The sequence below is a fragment of the Tachypleus tridentatus genome, chromosome 6 (genome assembly GCF_004210375.1).
Source record: "Tachypleus tridentatus isolate NWPU-2018 chromosome 6, ASM421037v1, whole genome shotgun sequence".
Lineage (NCBI taxonomy): Eukaryota > Metazoa > Arthropoda > Merostomata > Xiphosura > Limulidae > Tachypleus > Tachypleus tridentatus.
The window spans coordinates 38,585,888-38,592,193 of NC_134830.1; the positions used below are offsets into that span (position 1 = coordinate 38,585,888).

General features: G+C 32.2%; 1 long non-coding RNA gene across 1 annotated transcript; it reads left to right on the plus strand.

The window, feature by feature from the left end:
* The first annotated feature begins 4,441 nt into the window (after positions 1-4,441).
* Positions 4,442-5,923, plus strand: LOC143254530 (uncharacterized). The gene is made up of 2 exons (XR_013030236.1): positions 4,442-4,550; positions 5,230-5,923. It is a non-coding gene; the product is annotated as an uncharacterized LOC143254530 (long non-coding RNA).
* The last annotated feature ends 383 nt before the right edge of the window (positions 5,924-6,306 follow it).

Sequence of the window (6,306 nt, forward strand, 5' to 3'; positions counted from 1 at the left end):
AATGATTTGAGATGTAATCTAGAAACGATTCTGATATTGAAGGAGCAGTAATTGAAGAACTATACCGCTTTTACAAATATTTTAATAAACCGATATAGTATTGAAGGAACCAAGTACAACTGTAAAAGGATTCGAAATGTGTATGAACAGCTTTTTTAATTACACGATTTGAGAGACACATTTCTCAATGCTGATGTTGTTTTACGTTTGCTATTAAAAATACTGATATAGTGTTGAAGGAACCAAGTACAACTGTACAAGGATTCGAAATGTGTATGTACAGCTTTTTTCATTTACACGATTTGAGAGACACATTTATCAATGCTGATGTTGTTTTACGTTTGTCTTATGGTACGGAACAGCTCATGAGAACGTTTATTTTCTAAAACTAATTATGTATCAAAACCATCTTAATATACTTTCACTTCTGTTGTCCTTCAAACTATAAAGTTTAATGACATTATTTCTGACTTTGCTAAAAGGAAAGTTAAAAAAGGTTTTTGTTTGGTTTTAAATAATTAGTGAGTTTCTTTGGTGTTTATTTTTTGTTTTGTTGAAGTCCTACTTGCCATTAAATTATTTTACAGTATTTTCACATTCTAATTTTTGTGCAGCTTGATAAAACAAAAATTCACATTTGGACGTAAATTGTATGTACTTGTATTTATTGGGATGGGTCCGCATGCCATTCTATTGACATTTGTTCCATCTTACCTTAATCCGGTCGTTGTTTCTTTTATCTTCGTCTCTCTAGTTTTCAGTGAAAAATGTTCTGTTTTCTATGTTTCTATAGACATCACCTATCTGTTGAAGAAAGTTTCGTTCTCTCACTTTCTGTAGACTTTGTCAGTCTAGAGTTTTTACTGGAACATGTTTCATCCTCTGCATTTCTTTTGACTTCATATGTTTTTGTATTTCACGTTTTGTAGACTTCTCTGTCTTCAGCTTTCACTAAAAGATCTTTTGCCAAGGTTCTCATTTTCCCTATTAGATGCTAAAAAAGGTTTTTTATTTTCTATTTTCTTATTTTCATCTTTCGATGCTGTACTCAAATAAGTGGTTGAGTCTAACAACGCAAAATGCATATTTTTTCTTTATATTCATTGGCCTTAAGATTTTGGCCAGCAGTGTATAAAGCTATCGTTTACAGAGATTATTCAATGAGTTTATAATGTGTAATAGGATATAAAGAATTGTGTTGTTACTAAAAGAGTATCATATGCGATGGAAGATGGAGAGATCTGTACAATGATTTTTACTGGTACCAGATTATACTGAATACATATATTTTAAGTAAAAATGTTTTTGGTGTTTTCTTGGGGTGGATTGTGAGTTCTTCAATTTCTTTATACTTGAAACACAACATTTGTCCAAATAGTTGAACAAAAATAAATAATTACATTGCTAAAAATTGTAAAGGCGAAAAAATACATGTTTGTTGTGCTTTTATGAATTCCGAATTTTAATATTGGAAGTCTGTAAACTTGTGGCTGACCCAGCGCACTACAACTTACGTTGTCATTTTTAGTTGAACGTATGACTTTCACATAGACGAACCCCTTAAGTACGTCTGTTTTGATAAACAGTTTAGTGGTTTGGTTCGTTTTGAATTTCTCGCAAAGCTACACAATGTTTATCTGCGCTAGCCGTCCCGAATTTAGCAGTGTAAGACTAGAGGGAAGGCAGCTAGTCATCATCACTCACTGCCAACTCTTGGGCTACTCTTTTACCACCGAATAGGTGGATTGACCGTAACATTATAACGCCCTCACGGCTGAAAGGACAAGCATGTTTGGAGTGACGGGGATTCGAATCCGCGACTTTCAGATTACAAATTGAGTTCCTTAACCACCTGGTTAAGTTAGTATTGCCGCGATAAGTTAGTATTGTGATGGAATATTACAATGATTTTTAAACACATGGACGATAAATATAAGTAAAAAATAGAGTAACAAACTTTGTTATCCATTTATGATTTACTCTAATTAATAAAAAATTAACCGCCCTTTATCGTCGATGAATTCGCAGAATATTCAGTATTTTGATAATTGAGAATAATGCAGCTTTTTTTTGCAAGAGACATGTTGGATGTTTGAGTAATAAGGTATTCAAAACTGGTGTTAAACCCGGTATAAAAAATTTCTTTAAGAAGTAACATTCAATTAAACATTCCGTTGGTAAGAACCTAAGAGTGTGGTTGTCGGTAGTGGTGACTTGCAGGTCTTTACTCAAGTCTCAATTATTTTTAATAATTTAATACTTCTTTGTGTTGGTATAATTATTTAGGATAAAATGGAAAGAAAAATAATATAATGACATAACATTATAGTTACGGACAAAGAGAAACCTGTTTGTCTATCTTAGTTATCATATCCTGTAAGTAATACTAGAAAACAGTTATTGCCAGTTCTTGTCAAGACCTTTTTCTATCATTACACTGTTATGTTTATTCCCATTTATATTATACTTATAATTCTAATTATAATAAATTACATTCAACGTCCTGCATTTATTATAATTAAAACCTGTCTACTACTTATTCACCCAACTCACTAAATTATCTAAATCCTTTTGTGAGGCAGCATCATCCTCTTCACAGCTAGTAACACACAAGACCTTGATATCATCAGCAAATTTAACACTTTATTGACCATTCTTTCATCTATGTCAATTGAGCAATGTTCGTAAGACTGAGCCATGAGGTACTCCACTTGCAACATCTCTTCAATTTGATTGAACTCCATTTATAAACTCTCTGCTTTATTCCGTCAAGCCACTCTTCTATCAGATGAGTTAAGTTATCTTCCACTCTTTTTGAGATAAGTTCCTTTCAAGCATTTTATGTGGCACTTTACACCCTTATCTACATGTGCAGTACCATGAGAAAAGATTTGTAAGGCATGATTTTTCCTCAGTGGAACCGTGTAGACAATTCAATAACATTCTATACTTTGTTAAATGATTTTGCAAAATATCTTTTATCAGACTTTCCACAACTGAGATCATAATAATAAGTGTATAATTACTGGAAAACTTCTATTACCTCACCTGAAGATAGGAGAGACATTACCTAATTTCCAATCTCTTAGTACTTGTCCAATGTTCGAGAACTTATAAAAATTGTGGCTGGTGGTTCAAATGTCCCATCCTTGACCTCCTTTAAAACTATCGGGGAAATATTATCTGGCCCAAGAGCCTTATTGTTCTTAAAATTTCCCAATTTTATTTTATCAAGCTCAGGATTTATACAGTTGTCTGGTTCAATATTGTTTTCAACAATTAATTGTTCAATATGAGGAATACTGAAGTCTTCATTAGTAAAAATTGAAGAAAAAGCAGAATTTAATAACCTAGCTATTTCATAATTGTCAAATACAAAGCCTGCATTTATCTTACCTCAAGTGTGATTATCCCTATTGAACATTTTGTTTACCCTTAATGTACTTTAAAATATACTTGCTATTCATTTTTATGTTTTCAGATAAAATTTGTTTCATAGATCCTTTCAGACATTCTAATTTCTTGTTTGACCCTCTTTCTTGATCTAAATCTTCTATAATACCAGTCAATTTAAAGTTCCTAAATTCATTATGATTTTATTCAATTTTATTAACGCTTTTATAAAACATTCTAACGTATGGTTTATCTCAAATATATCTACTGCTGGGTAGGAGACCGCAAGAAGGAAAAACATGGCGAATAAGAATGAAGAAAAACGATACATGTTTATATTCCACTTAAAGTGACGTTCAACTGAAACATTTAATGAGACTTATAACGTCCAACAAACAATCACACGATACAGATAATTGTTTTCGGTACAAACACTAATTTTATCACACAGATGGAAAAATGTAGTTGCTATCGAGAGCGATACATGTGTTGTTCGTTTAGGTAAATATTGGATATTTTTTAGATTGATCTACGATGAAGGCTAACTATCTAAAAATAACTGTGTAGATACACGTGATATATTTCAAAAGCAATTGCGTGAAGAGTTGTGACAAAGTGTTTTCTTTTCTTTTATTAAGTCACCAATTGCTGCTGTACTGCTTGATACAAGTGATTTTTCGATAAGCTGAAGTTAAAATGGTTCTATTAGGGATGGCGAGGTGGAGATAGGCATGAAACGCGTCTATTTGACCTAGTAGAGGGTGTTTGAATTATAACTTGTTGCTTTTTGCTGAGGCGATTTTGTCTCAAATTAACCATATACCTAAATTATCTTTACATTTGAAATAGTAACTTCTTGTACACTAAGTCCAATAGATATCTGAAAAGGTAAGTTTTGTTTTCTATATACCATTCTAAGTTTTAATGAAAAACACATGACCTTCATAACATTTTACATGACGTACAAATATAGTTCAAATAATAATTCATTATATAATTCACGACGTCAGAAAAAAAAACAGGTAAGTTCAATAAGTCTAGATACAAAATGGTAAAGACCATTCGTAATATGAAGTACCGTGAAACTACGAGATCTCAATATAAACTTGTACGTCTTTATGTTTTAAAGGTTGCCATAAGCAGATACGGCGTACAAGGTATGGAATATTTGTTTCAAAAAACACATCATTCTGAAATATCGAACGCTTTTTATTTAGTTATAATAGCTAAACTAAGATAGCCCTAAAGAAGTTCTATTCTGGTGATTCATAATTACACCATAAAATGTTCAACGCTCACACACACACACACACAAATGAAGTTATGGTTAACACCAAAAATTTTAAATTGCTGGATATAGAATAGCATTTCTACAGTGTTATGAGAAGAATAGTTTTACTAAAGTTCTTATAACATGAAACGTCGTGGAAACCATATTTAATTTAAAATATTTCAGAGAAGTTTGGTTTTTGAATTTTGCGCAAAACTACACGAGGGCTATCTGCGTTAGTCGACCCTAATTTAACAGCATAAGACTAGACGGAAGACAGCTAATCTTTTTTACTCTTTTTCCAAAGAACAGTAGGAATCCCTATTACAATATAACGACCCCACAGACGAGAATTTGAAACCCCGAACCTTATGTTATGAGTCAAACGCCCTGATCAAGTGGTCATGCCGTGCCTTCTGATAGTTAATAACAAACTTAGAGGTTACGTTACTCAATTATTAATAAACAGTTATTAAACGTAACTGGTATTAACGCTTCGTTATGTTTCCTGTTGTTAATGAAGCGTTAAATTGTAATTATTATTTCGTATTTTTTTCGTGGATTAGGAGACTTGACTTTCACGTGCTCATCATGGAGGAAACCAGGTCTACAGCAGAAGGAAGATTCGAGGTAGTACATTTGCCACGTAGTAATAACTACAATCCGAAAATTAAATTGTTAAAATTAATTCAAATTAGCTTACAATCGAAGATCCATAAATAGGACATCCTCCATCGTAAAAAACGAAAAACCCTTTCTGCAACATTGTACATTTTATGTGATTAACAATTTTATAATGTTTTGCATAATGTTAACAACGCGCTAATTTAACACATTTATATCTTCATTTGTTACATTCCTACCATCCGGAGTACACTTTACCTGATGTCGCAGAAAATATTTAGTTTTTGTTGTTTTTTGTTAGTTTAATAAACGTTTATAGTAAGGGTGTTTCTGCTACACATGTCTAAAATCTATTACACTTGGGACGGTGATAATTGTGGATGAAGGTATTTGAAGGTAAGAGGATAGTGGTGTCAATGCCTGGTTGTCGTATTTTCCTGTCTGGAGGGTCAGCTGGTGGTCATAATTAACTAAACACTTGTGTCGTTATTGGTAACGTTATATGTACGTGATTTACCCTATTAATAGTCTAGTACAAGTAATTAAATAAAAGTAACAGTTTTAATGACGCTCGCCAAAATAATAAACCTTTGATTTCACATACGATGTCACTTTTCAGGGAGGCAGTGAACAAATAGAAACTTGGACATCATAATGCCTAATTCCGACATTAGGCTTTATAATCTATAGAACTTATGGATTAAATACGATAAACCGTGTTTTGTTTTCGGTATTTATTTAAAAAACAGATGTGAGTATCAGTTTAAAGTGAGTACGTGACGTCATTTTTAAACATTTGAGACAAATTCTGCTTCACCATTTACTTAGAGAGAAAAATGTTTTACAAAACTTTGATTTGTTTTTCGACTACAAAATAAATTAATACCGTGACTAAAGTTAATTAGTTATAAAATAACAAAGTAGGTAATTTAGTGAAAATTCTGAGAGAAACAGAAATACAAGAGAAAGTACAAATCGTGCCTCGCTGAGAAAGCGGTAAGTCTACGGACATACAAAGC